This window comes from Alligator mississippiensis, chromosome 1 (assembly GCF_030867095.1).
Source record: "Alligator mississippiensis isolate rAllMis1 chromosome 1, rAllMis1, whole genome shotgun sequence".
In the NCBI taxonomy this organism is placed as follows: Eukaryota; Metazoa; Chordata; order Crocodylia; family Alligatoridae; genus Alligator; species Alligator mississippiensis.
The window spans coordinates 232821699-232842448 of NC_081824.1; the positions used below are offsets into that span (position 1 = coordinate 232821699).

At 49.8% G+C, this 20750-nt stretch overlaps 1 long non-coding RNA gene across 1 annotated transcript; it reads right to left on the bottom strand.

The window, feature by feature from the left end:
* Positions 1-294: 294 nt before the first annotated feature.
* LOC132250112 (uncharacterized) lies at positions 295-17071 on the bottom strand. The gene is made up of 3 exons (XR_009461671.1): positions 16910-17071; positions 1726-1933; positions 295-828 (listed from the first exon to the last, which is right to left on the bottom strand). It is a non-coding gene; the product is annotated as an uncharacterized LOC132250112 (long non-coding RNA).
* Positions 17072-20750: the final 3679 nt, after the last annotated feature.

The window sequence follows — 20750 nt, forward strand, 5'->3', positions numbered from 1 at the left end:
GGAAATGCTGCTTCGGACACCGAAGCATCTGAAGTGGCACCGGATCTGAAGACTCACACAGCCCTAATATCTATACCTATCAGTGAATTCTCCCAAAACACATGCCTTTAACTACTGTTTCTAAGCCAACAGCCCTGTGCTGTTCCATAATTGTGTACAGGTCAGTAAGGGTTAAACATGTGTCAGTTGATAGCAAATGAAATACTGATGACACAAAATGGCTCCACAAATGGGAAGAAGATATTTTCTCTCTGCCATGGTGCTTTCACAGCTGTGTTTTAGATAACTCTCACCTGAGAGGGCCAGTTCTCCAAGGGGGGTATCTATTTTCTTTCATAACTCCCATGGTAACGCATAACAGAAATGAGATGCAGGTGAAAGGTTTCAGGTAGGCAATGCAGAAGTTCCTAGGTGGGGAGTGAACTGTATAAGCAAAGGGAGACTTGTAGAAAATGCCACTTAAATTTGCTGAGGCAGAAGAAAGGGAGAGAGTAGCAGAAGTATAGGTTGAAGTACTTGGGCAAATATTTCAAGTGAAAAGGGATTCCAAATGTAGACAATGTTACTAAGGACTCTGATAGCTCCTGGATCCCAGAGGAGCAGAGAGAACAGAAACTTTTTGCCAGTGTTCCAAGTTTCTCTAACTCTGTTGAGGTGTTTATTTCCCTCTGGCTAATGTGTGAAATTAGGCTACTTGTACTGAGGGTTTCATGTTCGGTCCTGTGTTGAAACTTTTCATCTGTCCAGCGACTCAATTTCTCTGTCTCAGGAGTGGATGGAGGGAGTCATTTTGGAGAAAGACTGGGAGCATTTGATCTTCAGGGAAATCTGAAAAGTCAAGAATATACATTTGGTAGTTTGAATGCCTTACTGTAATTCTTGGAGAATCCAAAGTAGAATACATTTTACTTTGGAGGAAACAAGATATTTAAAGAACACACAATTTTTTTACTCTAAAATTAAGCCTTTTCTATGGTGTTTGGTATAGCTCTTGTGAATAACATTTTTAAGCAAGAAAAAATATAAATTCGGAAAAAAAAAACTTTTAATTTCAAGAAACCCACAGTGCAGGAGTGTGGTGGTATAAAACCATATCCATCATCCAAGACCCTAGAATCTTGATCTGTCATGTTCAGGGAGAACAAAAAATTCCTGAACTGCATCATGAGACAGTGGGACTTCTAGCCTGGGGCAAATTGGGATGACACAGGGACAGGCAAACATCATTTCTTTCTATCTCCTCAGAAATTTCATGTGTGTACCTGTTCCCTGGCTCCCTTTCCCCAGCAACACAGCTGCCTTTCCTGGAGCCAACAGACATGGAAGGGGCCTTTCTTCTTACATCCCCAGATTACACAGTCTTGGCCATGTATTGGGTCTGAGCAGCTGTTGACAACCACTTGGGCAAAGATGAAGTCCCAGGGGTCTTTATGGCCATACCTGCATCACATACCCCTGGAAATAAGAGATGGAAAAGCACCTGCCATCCTTCATTGACTACCCTGGCCCAAATACAGATACCCCCTGTTCTCTTCAAGGCAGATTCTGGCCTGCCCAACTACGAAAGCCCAAGGGCTGGGGATTCCTTCATTCTAATGGGAGACCCCACATCCTCTATATGTTCCAGGAACTTTCCCTTGGTTCTGAAATAAATCATTGTCCATTACCCTTGTCTTTCTCTGCATGAATAATGGGGGTGAGGAACTCAGGGACAGGTGTACACACCTTGGAAAATCTGTTAGGATCAGTGTTATGTCAGGCCATGTACAGTAAGGTCTGGGCATCACCTCAGGGTCAGGAGAGACCAGGAATTCAGAAGCCAGAAGATCTCTCCAGAGAGCCAAGTGGAGGATTCAGTAGCTCAGGAAGAGCACGAAATCAGGAAGTATCTGGTCAGGTATCTGGGAGGATGGTTCAGAGCCAGATCAGGTATCTAGAAAGTCAAGAAGAGAACAAGTTGTGGAGTCTAGCTAGGTCAGGTATCCAAGGAATCCATCAGTCAGTAGCAGCAGAAGGGTGTTCACCAAGTTGAGAAATGCATGGAGTTGTTAAAGGCAAACCCCAGCAGCAGAAGAGCCCAGTTGCTTTGCTGCAAATTGGGGTAATACTGGAGGTAATGTTGTAGAACTTGGTTTGTTCTCTCTGCTTGACCATTTCTTTGTGGGTGGGCACGGACTCCTAGGAAACCCAGGACCTCAGACCAAAAATGGGAAATAAACTAGGGGCCAGAATCAGAGGTTATGTGGTCCAAGAGACCATGACGGTGAACCACATAGTCTAACAATAGTCAGGTAGTATTTTTAGTTGAGGGCAAACCTACACATAAGTCGAATAATGGGCACATTTTAATTAACTGGTCGGTCACCATCAGAATTGTAGAAGATCCATTGGATTCGGGCATTTAGATAATAAAGTTGATGCAAATGGTGAACCAGTATGGGGGGGGGGGGGGTTGGGAAGAGGTCTTGGCTCTGTCCTTTGAGTTGTACTTCCACTTGCCAGTACCCACTGGCCAAATCAAGGATGGAGAACCATTGGGCTTTGGCCAGAGGGTTTAGTGTGTCATGAATACAAGGTAAGGGATAGGCATCCATGATGGTGACATTATTCAGTCTGTGATAATCTGCATAGACTCTTAGTCCTGCCTGATTCTTCTGCACTAGTACCACAAGGGTGGCTTATGGCCTGATGATGGCCTGATGATGACTCTCTCATCTCCTGAAACCACATTTACCCAAAGTTTGCTGGCAGGGCAGACACCCTGGTTTCAAATGTCCTAATTATGGTGCCTTGCTATGCGACTGGAGGTTCTGTCAATGTGTTGAAAACACACACTGGATTTACCCCAGTGGATGTTACCCAAGGCAGTTCCCACTAGGAATCCCAATCCCTGAGCTTGGGTTGAAATAAGCCCTCATCTTCTTCACAATACCAACTCTTCAGTTTGGGTCATCATCTCACTTCAAGAAGCTATTATTAGATTTTTCTCTACTATCACCTGACATACACCCACTAGGCCACCTATGGTATACAGATTCATAGATGTTAGGGTCGGAAGGGACCTCAATAGATCATCGAGTCCAGCCCCCTGCATAGGCAGGAAAGAGTGCTGAGTCTATATGACCCCAGCTAGGTGGTTATCTAACCTCCTCTTGAAGACCCCCAGGGTAGGGGAGAGCACCACCTCCCTTGGGAGCCCGTTCCAGACCTTGGCCACTCTAAATGTGAAGAAGTTCTTCCTAATCTCCAGTCTAAATCTGCTCTCTGCTAGCTTGTGGCCATTATTTCTTGTAACCCCCAGTGGTGCCTTGGTGAATAAAACCTCACCCATTCCCTTCTGTGCCCCCGTGATGAACTTATAGGCAGCCACAAGGTCGCCTCTCAACCTTCTCTTGCGGAGGCTGAAAAGGTCCAGTTTCTCTAGTCTCTCCTCATAGGGCTTGGTCTGCAAAGCCCTTAACCATGTGAGTGGCCCTTCTCTGGACCCTCTCCAGGTTATCCGCATCCCTCTTGAAGTGCAGCGCCCAGAATTGCACGCATTACTCCAACTGCAGTCTGAGCAGCGCCCGATAGAGGGGAAGTATCACCTCCTTGGATCTATTCGTCATGCATCTGCTGATGCACGATAAAGTGCCATTGGCTTTTTTGATGGCTTCGTCACACTGCCGACTCATGTTCATCTTGGAGTCCACTAGGACTCCAAGATCCCTTTCCACTTCCATGCCACCCAGCAGGTCATTCCCTAGGCTGTAGGTGTGCTGGACATTTTTCCTCCCTAAGTGCAGCACTTTACATTTCTCCTTGTTGAACTGCATCCTGTTGTTTTCTGCCCACTTGTCCAACCTGTCCAGGTCTGCTTGCAGCTGTTCCCTGCCCTCCGGCGTGTCCACTTCTCCCCATAGCTTTGTGTCATCTGCAAACTTGGACAGAGTACATTTCACTCCCTCGTCCAAGTCGCTGATGAAGACATTAAAAAGTATCGGTCCAAGGACCGAGCCCTGCGGGACCCCACTGCCCACACCCTTCCAGGTCGAAACCAACCCATCCACCACGACTCTCTGGGTGCAACCCTCTAGCCAGTTCACCACCCACCGGACTGTGTAGTCATCCAAGTCACAGCCTCTTAACTTGTTCACCAGTATGGGGTGGGATACCATATCGAACGCCTTCCTGAAGTCTAAGTATACGACATCCACCCCTCCTCCTGTGTCCAGATCATCAAGTCTAACCCCCTGCCCTGGGCAGGAAAAAGCGCTTGGGTCAGATGACCCCAGCTAACTGCTTGTCCAGTAGCCTCTTGAAGACCCCCAAGGTAGGGGAGAGCACTACCTCCCTTTGGAAGCCCATTCCTGACTTTGGCAAACCTTATGGTAAGAAAGTTTTTTCTGATGTCCAAATCTGCTCTCTATCAATTTGTGGCCATTGTTCCTAGCTACTCCAGGGGGTGCCCATGTAAATAAAGCATCTCCTATTCTCTGCTGCCCTCCCCTGATGAATTTATAGGCAGCCACAAGATCACCTCTCAACCTTCTCTTGCGAAGGCCAAAGAGATCTAGGTTCCTCAGTCTCTCCTCATAGGGCCTTGCCTGGAGGCCTCTGACCATAGGAATGGCCTCCTCTGAATCGTCTCAAGATTCTCCGCATCCCTCTTGAAGTGCAGCACCCGAAACTGGATGCAGTACTCCAACTCTGGCCTGACCAGTGCCACATAGAATAGAAGCATCACCTCCCTGGATGAGTTCGTCATGCATCTGCTGGTGATGATAAAGTGTGGTTAGCCTTGTTGATCACTCCATCACATTGATGACTCATGTTCATCTTCGAGTCAACTATGACTCCAAGATCCATTTCTGCTGCTCTGCTGCTGAAAAGGTCATTCCCCAGCCTGTGTGTTGATGGTTCTTTTTGCAGGACTTTGCACTTGTCTTTGTTGACCTGCATCCTATTTCGATCTGCCCAATTTTCCAACCTGTCCAGATCCACCTGGATCCATTCCCTAGCCTCTGGTGTGTTAACTTTGCCCCATATTTAGTATCATCTGTGAACTTGGACAGCGTGCTCCCCACACCCTTAGCCAAGTCACTGATGAAGACATTGAATAGCACTGGTCCAAGGACCGAGCCTTGTGGGACTCCACTGTCCACATCTTTCCATTTTGATATCAAAACATCCACCACCACTGTCTGGGTGTGACCCCTAAGCCAATTTGCCACCCATCTGACTGTGTAATCATCTACACTGCAGCCTGTCAGTTTATTTACAAGAAAAGAAGGTGATACCATATCAAAGGCCTTCTTAAAGTCTAGGTATATGGCATCTACCTTGACTCTTGTGTGTAAGCATTTTGTGACCCGGTTATAAAAAGAAACAGGGGGAAATATCTCCCCATAAAAGAGCAAGAGCAGTTTACAAAGTTTATAGTCACCTGGAATGTCTTTACAAAGTTGGTGCCTGTCAAAGCATCTTGCTTTGCATCCTTTGCTTCGAGGAATGCAAGTGGCAGCTGCAAGCCTAGGAAGTCAATAGCCGTACTCCACTCTCCCAGAATTGGGAGTGCTTTCCCACTGGCCACTTTAACCACAAGTCCACAGGGTTGAAAGTTTCTTTCTGTCTCTTGCTCCTATATCCAGGTTTAGTTTAAAACCTGATTGAGCAGGTCAGCCAGTCTGACTGAGAAGAGACTTCTCGCCAGTGGAGTGAGGTGGGGGCTGTTTCTCCCCAGCAGACCACTGCCTTTCTCACCAAAGAGCGGACTGTGGTTGTGGAATGCAAAGCCTTCACGATGACACTGGTGCCACAATCAACCGAACACTTCTAGGCTACAGCTTCCATCCACTGGCAGCTCTTCCCCAGCTCTTCACTGCCTGCTCTTCACTTCATCCCTCAACACATCTGATGCATGCAGGGCATGCTGCTCCTTTTATTCCCTCCAGGAAGTCTGCCCCCCCCAAATGTGACGGACCTGTAAGCGCAGGCTTCAATCAGGTCTGAGGACTCCTTGCCCTCCCTACCAGCTCTGCCTGGTTCAAGCAGGGGTGGGGCAAGCCCCTTCCCAGCTGTTACCTGATTGGTGAAAACATTCCACCAATCATCTGTGTTCTTCTCTGAGCCCTGTGTGCTAGCAGGGATTGGTATGCCCACCGTACTTGTTTGTCTTCCTAAATCCTACTGTTTTACGTGTTGTGTCCTTTCCTTCACAGTGAACTGAGACCCAAAGGCTAATTCTTGGGAGAGCACATTGTGACTTCCAGTCTAGGCATCAATGCCCCCAGAATAGATCAGTTAGACAAGAGATTAAATAATGGACAGACAGTGGTGAGCTGTGGCTACAGTTATGTATCAGGTAGTGTGAAACACTGGAGATGGGAGGATAGGTGCCACTGCCCAGATAGTTTAGATAAACACTTTAAAGAGATAGCAAGATGGGCAGATAAGAGAGATGAATGGAGAAGCTGGTGGGTTGAAGTTTGGGATAGATGGATGTGGGTGCAACCTATATATAGATGTAGGTGTTTCAATGTTTCGTTCATAGGCTATAATCTGGAATCACAAAAATAACTATAACTTTGTCATTTCTTGCCTGATTCAGATGAAAACTGCAGGGAATGTAGCCCTTCTGGATGGCAAGAAGCTTTTCAAGTTTCAATGTGATATGTGCAGGGTTTTTTTGTGAAACTGTATCTCAAAGTGTTCAGAGCAAAACTAATATCACTTGTCAGCAGCAGCAGCCTGCTGTCATCCCACACGCATCCCATCTGGGGCCCTGCGCTGCCTGGGAGGAGTCTAGCACAGCCGTGCAGTCCTCTCAGGCTGCAGGGCATAGGCCCCTGGATCTGCACACAGGATGAGAGCAGGCTGCTGCTGCTGGCTGTGGCTAGCTCCAGCACTGGGTTGTTCCTGGTACTTGGCGCAGGCTGCACCAGGCAGATTCTGGTGTTGGCACTGCCCCAGCCAGCAGCAGCATCGTCTTGTCAGCTACATGCTCTGCAGCCAGTGTGTGGAGCTTCAAAAAAAGCAAACAAACTCTGCGCTCACTGTGGGAAAACACCCCCACACCGCAGGGGGCAGTAGGGACTGCCCCCCCATCTGGCACCCATGCAGCTACTGCCCCATGGCACAGGTACAGCACAGTTTGGCAGGGTACCGCATGCTGTCTGGCAGCTGGGGTGGCTCCACTTCTCAGGCGCAGTTTCCTATTCAATGCCCCAGCTTTCTGATCATTTCCCCATCTCTTTCCAGGGGCTGCAGCGCCCAGATCTATGTGCCCGGTTTCAGCAGGCTGCTGCTGTCAGCTGGGGAAATAGCCCAGAGCCACCGCCATCTCCTGCTGGCAGCAGCAGCCTGCTGTCATTCCACATCATCCAGAGGCCTACAACCCCCAGGAAGAGCTGGGGGAAAGATTGGGGAGCTGGGGAAATGTTCAGGGACCTGAACATTCCCCCAACCCCTGGCTCAATTCCCCAGCTGCCAGCTCAATTCCCCAGCCCCAAGTTCAATTCCTCAGCTCTCTGATCATCCCCCCAGCTCTTTCCAGGGTTCGTGGGGCCCCAGATCTTCACACTGAGTTTCTGCAGGCTGCCGCTGCAGGCTGGGCACATGTGTCAACCCACCACAAGAAAGAGATGACATTTGATATGTCTCAAGTGTTGATGGTGGTACAACTATGAGGGACCTGGGAGATTGATCAGTGGGAAAAGGGAATTGTAGTGAACTGCAGGTGTAGGATACACTGGAGAGTCATGTGATACAGAAATCTATCTCATGAATAGTGTCTGCACTTGTGCAGTCTGTGTATTATACATGGGACCGTGGGGACTGGAGACACCTCTGGGTACAGTATTTGGTTGTAGGAAAGGGAAGAGAAAACCTCCATTCTACAGGTTTGATTCCTGGAGGAATTTCTGGAGATTCAATTTTTTTCTGAAGAGATGATTAGCCTGTACACAAGGTTCATGGATTCATACATTCATAGATGTTTGGGTTGAAAGGGACCTTAGCAGATCATTGAATCTGACCTGCTGCCCTGAGCAGGAAAGAGCTCTGGGGTCAGACAACCCCAGCCAGGTACATGTCTAGCCTCCTTTTAAAGACCTCCAAAGTAGGGGAGAACACCACCTCCCTTGGAAGCCCATTCCAGATTTTGGCAACCCTTACAGTAAAGAAGTTATTTCTGATGTCTAACCTAAATCTGCTGTCAGTTTGTGGCCATTGTTCCTAGTTACTCCAAGGGATGCCCTGGTGAACAGAGTATCTCCAATTCCTTGCTGTCCCCTGCTGATGAATTTGTAGGAGGCCACAAGATCACCTCTCAGCCTTCTCTTGGGGAGGCTGAAGGGATCCACGGTCCTCAATCGCTCCTCATAGGGTTTTGCCTGCAGCCCCCTAACTATACGAGTGGCCCTATTCTGAACCCTCTTGAGGTTGTCCACATCCCTCTTGAAGTGTGGAACTGAAAACTGGATGAAGAACTCCAACTGCAGCCTGGCCAATGCCACATAAAGGGGAAGTGCCACCTCCTTGGACCTGTTTGTCATGAACCTGCTAATACATGATAAAGTGTGGTTACCTTTACTGCTCATTTCATCACATTGATAACTCATGTTCATCTTTAAGTGAACAGTAACTCCAAGATCCCTTTCTGCTGCTGTGCAGGTTGACCATACCCTGCTTTGTACTATGTGCTATGGCTGTGCGTGCAGGGGTCCTGTGCTGGGAGACTCTCCTCCAAGACATCTATCCTTGAGCATCTCTGTCCCTCCTTCTGTTAGGCTGTGGCCTCAGTGTCCCCCACTTCCAATACACCCAAGGAAGAGACCTCCCAGCCATGTGTCCTGGTGAACTGAGCTCAGGTGGAGGGATGTACACTGGAAATGCTATGATTTTGTATTCCAGGATTTAGCTCTGAGGCATGCAAATTTGAACACCACCACTTGTGCATTTCTCCAAGGCAGGGCAGCTAGCATAGTCAAGTGTGAACAAACTCAATTCTATATTTTTGAAAAGATGAAGGATCCAGCAGGTGAAAATGTAATGGATTGACCCAGCAGAGAGATGGTGCACTGGAGACTGATGGGGGAGATGGCTGCAGAAGTCAGGAAGGTGTGCAGAAATGAAAAGGATCCACCAGCAAAGAGCCTGGATTCTCCTGATGCTATTTGAAAGGATAAGAGAAGAGACTATATCACATCCTCTAGCTGTGGGACCTATGAACTGCAGGAGCCCTGAGGCTTTTTAAAGCTCCCCTGGGGAGACCCCATATATTCTACTTTCTACAGAAATGCAGACTTCATTCTGAAAATAAACCATTTCCCACCACCTGTTTGTCCCTGTGCATGAGTAATGGCGGTAAGGTGGTCAGGAATGGATGTGCACAACTTGCTGGGTCTGATGAAAAAAAAAAAGACATGGTCCATGTGTAACCTGGGTACACCCAAGGGTGTGCCTTATTCTCAATTGAAAGGGATGGATAGGCAGGAAGCAGTGCTGTGAAAGGGATGCCAGAATTTTGAGTGGATCCCTCTTTTCTTTATAGAGTTAGCCCAAGCCCAAAACTCTTAACTATATACAACTTATTGAGTTATAATATACATAAGCGTAAAACTACACAGTGAACATTAACCAATAAGCAAGGTCAAACCCTAAATAATGCTATTTACAACACCACAATACAACATTTCAATTGAAAAATATAAGGTGCAAACATGAACAATCTTAAGAACATCTATTACTTAATATAGTCCCTGACCCATGGCAAGAGATAGTCCTCCTTCCAATAGGGTCCCATGGGGTGCGTGTCCAGGAAGCACCAGGTGCCCCTCCCATTAGGGCCTTGACTGGGGGGGAGAGGCTGCTTACCCAGCCTCTTCTCTGGGTTTGGCCTACTCAAATGTCTTTCCCCTGTGGGACCCAAGGGCCCAATGACGCTCCTTCAGGCTGTGGTGGTCAGGGTGCAGCTCGATGGGGTTTCCTCTGCTGGAGTGCCTCCCCAGGCAAATCCTGTGCTGCTGGGATGCTCTCCACCCTGTGCCCTGCTCTGGGCAGCAAGGGCTCAGCTCCTCTCAGCTGCTGCACCACTGCTGCTGGCTCCTGGGCCTCACACTGCAGCACTACCATTTTGTTGTCCCCTGGCTTCGGCACTGAGGGCTCTCTTAGCATAGGCCAGGCCCTTCAGGCTCTGGCTTACCATCCTCATGCTGGTAGTATAACCCAAGAAGCCTCTGCTGCTTCTTGGATCCCAAGGCTTGGGAACGTGCACCACCCTGAGCATTGTGGGACCTCGCCACTAGCTGGGAGATGGGGCTTGAGCCGTCTTACTGCAGCCCCAAGGCCCTTGCCCTGTGCGCTTCCCCACACACCGTGAGGCCCACTGGCCCTGCCAGGGTTGCAGCCTCAAGCCACTGCTTGAGGCTCCCAAAGCCTGGGCTCCATGAACTGAACCACGCACCATGATGGGCCTGAGCAGTCTCGCACTGCTCCCAAGGCTGCTCCTCCAGTGGTGGCTTCAGGAGCCTTGGGCCTATTGCCCACTGGGGGAGAGATCCCCAGCTTTTGTTGGCTCCACTCTTCTTGAGTCCCTCACAGGCATCTGCCCAGTGTGCTGAGCATGCTTGGCTTTTATTTACACCGGAGGCCGCACCCCTGATGTCTGCCAGATCTGCAAAGTGCAGTCTTCAGTCAGGCTCAGGGCCTCCTCGCATCCCACCCACTCTGTGTAGGGGTGGGGCAAGCCCCTCCCAGCTGTTACCTGATTGGTGGAAATGTTTCACCAATCCGAAGTGTCCTTCTCCAAGCCCAGCTTGCAAGGCAAAAGCAGTGAGCCGGCCACATATGCTGCAAAGTGACCCATGGGATATCCCTGGTCAGGAGTGCCATTGAAAGGGGAAGAGGGACTTGTTGTCTGCAATGGCCTCTACCCTGTGCTGTCCTGGTCTCCCCATTGGGCCTGAGGAAATGCATGTTACTGAGAAAACAGCAGTGACCATCTCCTTGGCAGGGGGCACCTCTCATCCCATACACTTCACAGCAGCTCATTGGGACATAAGGAGTTCCTCCTGGACCCCTGCATTGAGAGGGGCTCTATTCCCAGTCAGACATTATCCATCCCTTCATGTCCAAATGAGAGCTCAGTACCTAGATCACTGCTGGTCCCAGTGCTAGTGATGTGCTGACCTGGGGAAAAGACCCTGAACAAGTCAAAGGCCTGGACCCAGGGTCATGAATGATTATGATTACATTTAGGCCTCCAGCCATTAATTTGGGCCTGTCAAACCCTAAGGGGAGAGAACCAGTGTGTTCTATGGATCCTACCTGGCAGTGTAGGAGTCTGAGTCCTTACATTGATTTCATAGATTTCATAGACATTAGGGCTGGAAGGGACCTTGGAAGATCATCGAGTCCAGCTCCCTGCCCCAAGGGCAGGAAGTCAGCTGGGGTCACAGGCTCCCAGCAACATATACACCAAGTTGCCTCTTTAAGGAGTCCAGAGTAGGTGCTTGCACTACGTCTGGAGGCAGTCTGTTTCAGGCCTTGGGGACTCAGACAGTAAATAAGTTCTTCCTTATGTCTAGCCTGAAACAGTCTTGGAGAATTTTATGACCATTAGACCTTGTCATCCCATGGGGCGCTCTGGTGAACAGCTGTTCCCCCAGATCCTGATTTAAGGTTCACTCATCATTTTCTTTTCTGTAGACCACACCATGTGGATTCAGATCATGGACTCACAGATGTCACTATAACATTCCATAAAAGAGCCTGCCAAAGTGGTCTGACATGCTTGTCTGATTATTTCACATGTGCAGGTCCCTTCTGTATGCATGCTGTGTGCTGGATCAGTACATCTTAGTGCAGCAGCCAGGGCTTCCTGATGTAAGCGGAGCATGGGGCTCAGGGGGTCAGTCTGAGAGGGTCGTGTTTGGTAGGGAATTCAATGGAGTGGAAGCCAAGATCAAAACCAAGTGTCATTTCTGTTCCTGGATAGCAGGCCAATGGTCAAGATGAGTTAAGATCAAGGTAAGCAGTTCATCCAGGTTCAACATCCAAGAAAGAACAGGAGCTACTGAGAACAGGAGCAAGCAAGAAGAGGTAGGAGGGTCCGCACCCAAGGTTCAGAGCACGGAGACAGTTTTAGGAGATCCAAGTAGGCCGGGGTCCAACAAGGTGGTCTGTTGCCCAGGCAGCTGTCTGATGGGTGAGGGGGTGTGAGAAAACTGGATAAGGCACACCCAGATCTGTGCTGGGTCCCATTGGCAGGGGGCAGCAATGTCCCAGACACCAATGTCTCTTCTTTCAGGGTAGAGAGGGTGTAACTGAGAGATGCCTTAGTTAAGGGCCCTAGGAAGGGCTGAAAACACACAGACCAGGGCCCTGAGAAAAACCCTAGTGAATGTAGAAAATTATCCAGGAGGGACTATGTGCCTAGGAGTGCCACTACCTGAGCAGGAAGAAGACCATGAGTGCACCTTCAGCTTGCTTAGGGTTGAGAGAGACCCTGGGTATTTTTATTTCAGTGGGTTTAGGAGGCAAAACACCTGGGCTGCTTCAGGTGGGGTGTCAAGCAGGTATTATCTAATGTGGGACCAAATCTGAGAATTTGTGGAGATCTCTGACCAGCTTTAGATCAGTTAAACGCTGAACTGACCATACCCATATGTACCAACAGCCTCTAAATGGCAATAGTCTGTTGCTGCCATCAAGACAACCCAGAAGAGATGGAAAAAAAAAAACCCAAGCCATGCTACTGAGCAGGTTTTAACATTTAAGTAAGGCTTGTGCTGAAATGAGAAGCTAGGTTAGAGATTCAGGAAAGACAGAGGAAATAGGACCTATGTTAGTGGTGTAGTCAGGTATGTCATAGAAGGGATGAAAAGCTGAAAGTGTTCACATAACTGCAGACAGGGAGAAGCTGAAATAGACAGGTGGATAAGAGATCAGGAAGAATGAAAAGAGGTGGTTAGGTGGGTGGATGGATGAAAATATAGTCAGTGTAATGGGACCCAGCCCCATCAGTGCAGGATGAGCCATCTCCAGCCCGGGACAGCATCCTCTCTCTCTCTCCAAGACAGATGCAGTCATGCTATGGCCACACAGTTCAGCTGGAAGCCTGTGTGCTGGTGGCAGCTGCAACAGACAGCCACAACTGGATGAATGCCCCCAGCTCTGGGCAGTTCAATGTCCTACTGTCTGAACAGGGTGGAAGTACCTTCCCCATAAGTGGAGGGAGATAAGAGGAAGCAGGAGGGATGCACAAGGCTGATGGGTGAGAAGCAGGCAGGCTTTCCCTCACCAGCAGGAACCTGCAGCCAGCCGACACCCTGACCTGGACACTGGGGGAAGCACCAGACCAACCATGTGGGGACCATAAGCAACAAGAACAGATAAGTGCATACATTTTCATTGACCTTTATTACTGACTTGAGTTTAATAGTTGTGGACTCTGGGCAGGGAGCCCAGGGCCTAGAGGGAAAGCCTGTAGCTCAGGGGTGTGATTCAGGATGGCTCCCCAGGGAGCCTAGGGTCTGGACTGGTGGGTCCTTGGCCAACCATCTTCAGCTAGAGTAAAAGGGTCAGGGGGGAAGATGGCACAGCCAACGTAACATACCCAGGAAGGCTTCCCTGTGAGTGCAGCTATCTCAGTGGTTCACAAAAGTGCCATGACATGGATTTTAATTGAGGGTGCTGCTGCTCAGGGGTGGCTAGAGTTGGGTCTTGGCTGCAGCCATGGAGCAGGTGTTGTAGCTCCTGGTGCGGCAGCAGATGGCAGTGGCCGAACAGACCAAACAACATGGCTGGCCTAGTGCAGCTGCAGGTACAGGCCACCAAGCAACTGAGGGAGGTCATGGAGGAGAGTAGAGGCCATGTTGCAGGCCTGGGAATGGAGTACAAGCAGCTCAGCAGCCAGTCTGGGACCCTCAGGAATGCCCTGGATGACCCAGGATGATAATACAGAGATTTTCTCAGAGGCCTTAGAGCGAATGGTTGTGCAGCTGAAGCAAGCTATTCTCCACCAGCTTCACGTAGCTGAGGAGCTTCATTGCCAAAGACTTATCTACAAGTAAACCTAGATATTGTGGAGTCCCCAGTGGTTAGTTCATTTGCTCCAGGATGAGCCATGATGGTGGTTGCTCTCTCAAGACAGAAATTCAGGGGAAGTGATGGTGATCGTAGTTTTGGAGTAGTTTGGTTGGGACTTGAAAGGGGATGTCAAGTCATGGGTACAGTGGCACCAGCTCAGGTCAGTACAGAAGGGCCTAAAGTTCGCAGAGGATTTCTTGGTGGCTGGGCGTGACCTCACCACAAAACGAGGGGCAATGAACCTGCGGTCTGAAAAAACAAGAATTCCTCCTCCCCAGGGCAAGGCAGTGCTGCTGCTACCCCAGACTATTGTGGGCCATCCCTGCTTCCAGTGTGGGCTGTCTAGGCACTATGCCCATAATTGTTCCCAAAGAGAAACTTGGAGAACTTTGGAGACCATTTGGGGATAATATCCTGCCCATGGATGAGAGCCCACCCCTGTAGAAGAAATGGAGTGTGGATTTGGTGATAGGCCATGCCCAGGGAAGACGTGGCGCTCAATAGAAGGCTTCCAGATAAGAGTTGAGACCTGGCTTGAAGGATAGTGGGGCACTGCCTTAATAGAAACTGGCTCCACGTGGACAGTAGTATGAAAGATTTGGTGCAGAAAGCAGATTCCATGGTCGCAGACCAGCCTCTGATGGTCTACCTTATGGCACCAGACTTAGGAAAGGGCCCGGGTACAGCTAATGGTTGAAAGGCATGACCACAAAGTACTAGCATGCCTAACTGCACACTTAGCTCACCCAGTGTTGTTAGGCTGGGTTTGGCCCTGCCTGTGGGAATTGCTGAGCATGCTTGTTCAGCAAAAGATCCCCCAACATAAGCCTGAGGCAAAGGGTCTCTTCGGTGAATCCCAGCTAAGCACAAGTTTTGGAAGACCGGCCTGAATGGGGGAGGACAACATGGACTGGCATCAGGAGCTGGAGACAAGACAGTTCACAGTGGAGCGGCCGTGGGAAGATGGATTCAGGCTGGTGTATGAAGAAGGCATGTTAAGAATCCAGCAGCTTTGAACAACCATCTAACACCCCAAATGGACAGGCTGGTTCATCAACTCAACAGGACACTCAATAAAAGTCGCTGGGCAAGGCATATGCAGGTGAGATAAGCTATTGGGACCACTAAAGTTCGCGTACCGAGAAGCCCCCCATTTTGTCACCAGGTTTTCACCATTTGACCTATTGTATGGCCATCACCCACAAGAAATTCTGGATTTGCTCAAGGAAGGTTGGGAACAACAGGAAGGGTTGGCATGAAGCACAGTAGTGCATGTGCTAGAGAGGCTAGAGACTGCAAGAGCATTGGCATGGGAGAAATAACAAATGGCCCAAGGTAAGCAAGCAGCCAGATACAAGCAATGGACATGCAAAAGAAAGTTCAATGAGGCAAATCTTTGAAACGTTTTGAGTTTCGAAGCTCAAGCTGGGCTTGCCTGCAGGAAAACACAAATTAAGTAAAGAAAGGAAGGGGGAAGAGAGGGGAAGCGGGGGGAAGGAGTGCTCTCATTATTACTGACTGTGTAGCTGGCCAGTGACTGTCATCCTTCCCTGAGGTGCCTTCCAATCCCAGGGCTCTGGGGCAGGCAAAGAAATACTGCAGAAAAGCAGCATTGTTTGAACAGCCCTGCTTTCTGCCTTGGGGCCAGTTAGTGAGTTTTCTTGTTAGCAGCTAGAGGTGCAGGACCCCAGAACCCCCCTGCACCTATCTCCTTGACAGCTGGCAGGCTTTGTGGCTGCAGCAGGGCCTAGCAGCCAGGCCTGCAGTAGTTCCCTCACCACCCTCTCAGTGCTCGAAGACAAACACAGTTGCACAACCACCCATGACACAAGTTTTGCATGTCAGCAGCTGGGGGTGCAGGGCCCAGAACCCAGACTCCCTCTGCACTTATCTCCTTGACAGCTGGCAGGTTTCATGGCCTCAGCAGGGGCAAGCATGACTGCAGTTTTGACCCCACTGTGACTTAACACATACACGTGACATGAGTTTTTGCCTTTCAAGACTATGAGATGCAGTTTCCCCTAAACAAAATGCTGTTCTATTGGAACGTCAAAATGCAAATTGAAACAGAACGGTGCTGTTTCGCACAGCCCTAATAGCAAGCCTCAGCTCGCGGTATGCCCCCAGTTGCTGGTGGCTGGAAGCCTGGCTGCCCAGAAAAGGTTGAAGGGTGTTGTACCCCCGCATGCATGGGAAGCTAAAAGCATCCAGGAATGGCTGCACGGGACTGCAGGTGAGGATCAGGCAGACAGGCTTCCCCTCACCTAGGAGGAGCCTGCAGCCAGCTCATGCCCAGACTTGGGCTGCTGGGGTGGGGGCGCTGGACCTACCATGTGGGGAGCAGATGGTGGGGACATAAGCAAGAAGGACAGATAAGTGCAACCTTTTCCATTTACCTATACTGTTGATTTGGGTTAACAGTTGTGGACTATGGGCAGGAAGCCCAGGGCCTGCAGGGAAAGCCTTTAGTTTCAAGGGTGCACCTCAGGCCAGTTTACCAGGGAAGTCAGGGTCTGGATTGGGGGCTTGTTACCAACCCTCTTCAGCTACAGCAAAAGGGCTCAGGTGGGAGAGTGGTCTTCCTGATCCAACATGCCCAGCAACGCCCCTCCAGGACCGCAACTATCTCATCAGTTTACAGGCAGTATGGCCTGACACACAGTGCCTGAGAAGTGCCTACCTCTAATTTATGAAAGATCAATGGAAATTAATTTCAATCTGTGACATGGTCTTCCCCACCAATCACTTATAGTAAGTTGATAGGCCATTGAGGCAGGCTCTTCACCTCCCCCTACTGCCCCTCCACTCCCCTCCAGTCCAGGCCCAACCTGGAACTTACCTCCTTGTCCATAAAAAGCAGCCGGTGAGGCCACCTCTGGAGAAGCTCCAGCTCCCTCCCTTCCACCTGCTCTTTGGCATCCTCCTGCCTGACACCAGGCTCAGGTGGAGGGTGAACCACATGTCATAAGGTCCCAAGCAGAGCAGTAGTGTTTGGTGGCCGGGTTCCCTGGTAACTGTTCTGGGGCTTTGTGACTCAGCAGCCCAGGTCAACTGACACCTGTGCAAGGCCACTGTGACATCAGAGCCCTCGACAGCAAATCACGGGGACACTTACCTGTAGACCCTGCGAGGCATATTAAGCTACTAGGTGTAAAGAAAGGGGGTGACAGGTTCTTAGGAAGGGGCAAGGGGTGAGGTTTTTAGAGCAGGGTGCTCCCTTCTCCTCCTGACAGAGAAGGCAGCTGTGTCTTAAGGAATATAGGACACTTTCCCTGCCCTACAAATTAGAAAAGTCCTGAATCCTTGCTACTCTCAGATGACTCCAGGCCCTACAGCTCCCTTCCCCATGGTCCTCTATGGGTCCTGTGTAATGCACAGATGAGCAATGCATGAGTCAGGCCGGGAATTGTGGCTCTTGGGCAGACTCTGCTCTAAGAGATCGAACAGATTCAAACATCCAAGCAACAGAAACAGCTGGTGGGAAACATGGAGCCAGTCTTGGAAAGAGGTGCCAGGCTGTGTCCAGCTGCAGACATTGCTGAGGAGAGAATGAGCATTTCTGGAAGAAAAGGGAAGTGCAGGGACACTGGGCAGAGTGACAAGGAGTAGAAGAGCTTGGAAAGCAAAGACACCAGAGAGTGAAAAACTCAGGAGAGAAACCATAAGCAAACTGTTAGGACTTGCAAGAGGCAGGAAATACACAGGGTGTGGAGCCATGCACAGACACAATCCCTGTCCAGCCTTGGAAAACAGTCCTAGCTGCAGGAGGGAGAGCCTTTTTGCTGCAGCAGTTTGCAGCCAGCAGCAGCAGAAGCCAGAGAGCACCCTGCAATGATGCTGACACTGTGTAGCAGGGGGACAGCCCAGACAGGAAGGGAGAAGGCCACATAGGGGCTGTGTCTGGAAAAGCTGAAGCACAGAACTGCGCTCCTGCCCTAGAGACCCAGGGAGCGCTTGTGACTGATATGCAGGAGGCTGGTGCTTATGGGGATGCTCTGTCTGACAGTATTATAGAAAACCTGGAGGAGAAACTCGACTACTGAGAGGGAAGCCCAGCACTTCTGATAGTTTCTGGTGGGGAACTCACCTCTATAAAAGGGTGATGTTATCCTGAAGGGGCAAGTCCAAGAGAAACTGGAACTGAGGAGCCTTGTTACAGTCCCTGCAAATGAAGTGCAACATTGGGTTTCAGAGCAGACAGAGCCCTGGGTTTGATGCAGGAGGTCCCCATGGTAAATGAATGCACAGACATAAGCAGAGAAGCTCTAGAGCCAAAGTCTTATGAAGGGCAGAGGTAAAGTGTGTAGTGGGGTTCTCCAGGGCTCATTCCTTGGGCCCGCAGTGTTCAACATCTTCATCACCAACTTGGACAAGGGGCTGAAAAGCGCCTTGTTTAAATTTGCGGATTACACTAAGAAGTGGGTAGAAATGGGCACACTAGAAGGAAGGGACAGGCCACAACTAGATCAGAACAAGTTACAGGGGTGGGCGGATAAAAATAGGATTGGTTTCAATACTGATAAGTGCAGGGTAATGCACCTAGGGAGAAAGAACCAGCAGCATACCTACAGGCTGGGGAGCAACCTTCTTGTCAGTGCAGAGTCAGAAAAGGATCTTGGAGTCACTATTGATTCCAAGATGAACATGGGCCGTCAATGTGAGGACGTGGTCCGTAAGGCTAACCGCACATTGTCATGCATCCACAGATGCATCATGAGCAGGTCCAAGGAAGTGATCCTCTCCCTCTATGTGGCACTGGTCAGGCCGCAGTTGGAGTACTGCATCCAGTTCTGGGCACCGCACTTCAGGAGGGATGTGGCCAGCATTGAGAGGGTCCAGAGGAGGGCCACTTGCATGATCAGGGGGCAGCAGGGCAAGCCCTACTAGGAGAGGCTACGGGACCTGAACCTGTGCAGCCTCCACAAGAGAAGGCTGAGAGGGGATCTGGTGGCCTTTTATACCAAGGGGGACCAGCAGGGAATGGGAGAGATGCTCTTCCCCTGAGCACTACCAGGAGCAACTAGGAATAACGGCCATAAGTTGACTGAAAGTAGATTCAGGTTAGACATCAGGAGGCACTACTTCACAGTCAGGGCAGCTAGAATCTGGAACCAAATTCCAAGGGAAGTGGTGCTCGCTCCTACCCTGGGGGTCTTCAAAAGGAAGCTAGATAGATACCAGCTGGGATCATCTGAACCCAGCATTCTTTCCTGCCATGGCAGGGGGTAAGACTTGATGATCACCTTGGGTCCCTTCTGACCCTACCAACTATGAAACTATTAAAGTGGAAAGGATATGAAATCGTAAAGTGAGAGCTGAAATGCCTAGGAATTTATGGTAACACTGGGCATTATTCTGAGAATGAAGAACATAAACATGAAAAGACTAGGTGAGCCCGCTGAATGGGGCACTTGCTCGTCACAGTAGGATGCAGGGTGAATCCCCAGCTGACATCTCGATCAAAATTAAGTAATGTGCTATAAAAGTCAGAAACCTTCTCCTCTGCATATTCAAAGGCAAGGGTTTATTTAGGGAAGTGGAGGGTCAGACCTGACCACACCAGAGGGCAGCTGTTGGATGAGACCATGTGCTGAGAGGCTGTTTTGATTTGCTGAAGGCCCCAGGTTCTTCAAAGGCACAGCCTGCCTGGAAGTTGTGGCCACTGTACTCAGAGGTTGCTAAGAGTGAGGGCCACCATGTCTGACTTGTCCACCCCTGTGAGCGATGCCTGAGAGCAATGGTAGCAAAGGAGCACGAGTTATCTTAAATTATACAGAGACTGTGAGTGTGGGTGGGCTGCGTACTTATGTACAGGGGACTCAACACTGTCAGTGCCAGTCCTGGCCTGGGAGATGATGCCAGTGCTCTGGTCATCTACCAGAGGCTCACGTCTCTGCTTTATTTTGCCTATTGGCTCCTTTAGGCTGACAGGCTTTCTTCCTTCCTGAGCCCAGCTACCCAGTTGTCCAAGGTCCACTGACATTTCCAAACTCCAGGCCTCATGTTCCTGGGCAAACCACCCTTGAATCCTTCAAGACCTGGAAAGCCTCATGTGTAGGGCACCCTCACACACCCACCTGCAAAGCAAAATAGGGACTGTGAGTGAAGGCCTTTACTTGTAGGTCTCTCCTCTCTGCTGGAGGAAGCTGCTTTTACATATGATGATTTTAGCTTCTGGTGACCAGACCAGCCTTATTGTAGAGCACCCTAAGTCCTTATCAAACTCACTTGGTATACAAGGGACAGCAGTACCATATCTTCTCTTTCCTCCTGGTCCTGGCTCCTGTTGCCTTTAGACATCAAAAGGTCTTCAAAGAGCTTGCAGTCTTTTCTGGAGTTGGCCTCCACTTTGTCCAGCTGCACCACATCCCTGAACAGCTCGCCTTCCTCCTTACCTCTGTGAACCAGACCATTCACTTCAAAGATGCCCCAGTTCACATCCAGCCTGGCCTGCTGACTGAAGAGGCAGGATCCATCACAGAGCCACAGGTGTTCAAGGTCCCTGGACTCCAAATCCATAATACAGATGTGAACAACTTCCTCCGCCACTCTGCAGACACAGCAGGGAGAGCTCCAATCAATGTTCAGGTGACAGGAGATGCAATCAGGGACACCATTCCTGTCATGAACACCTGCCAGGACATCAGCAGCGATCAGGGAGCAGATGTGGAGTCTGGGTT